The sequence below is a fragment of the Cicer arietinum genome, chromosome 6 (assembly GCF_000331145.2).
Source record: "Cicer arietinum cultivar CDC Frontier isolate Library 1 chromosome 6, Cicar.CDCFrontier_v2.0, whole genome shotgun sequence".
Taxonomy (NCBI): Eukaryota; Viridiplantae; Streptophyta; class Magnoliopsida; order Fabales; family Fabaceae; genus Cicer; species Cicer arietinum.
In genome coordinates, this window is record NC_021165.2 from 33,152,815 (window position 1) to 33,153,187 (window position 373).

Consider the following 373-nt stretch of genomic DNA (forward strand, 5'->3'; position numbering starts at 1 on the left):
TTTAATTTTATTTAAATTTTAATTTAATTTTAATTTTAATTTTTTTTATTTGTAATTTAAATTAATCTTTAATTATAATTATAATTTAAATATTTTATTTTAAATTTAATTTTAATTTTTAATTATATTCAGATTAGTTTATTATATATTAAATTTATTTTATAATGATATTATATTTTAAATTTAATTATAATTTTAATTTAATTACAATTTAAATTTAAATTTTAAATTTATATTTATATTTAATTTATTATATATAAAATTATAATACAAAATTAATTTTGAATTTAAAAAAAATTAATTTTTTAATATACGTAATATTTTGTGGCGGCCTAAGCCCTCACCAAAAATTTTTTTTTTATTTTGAGGTCAT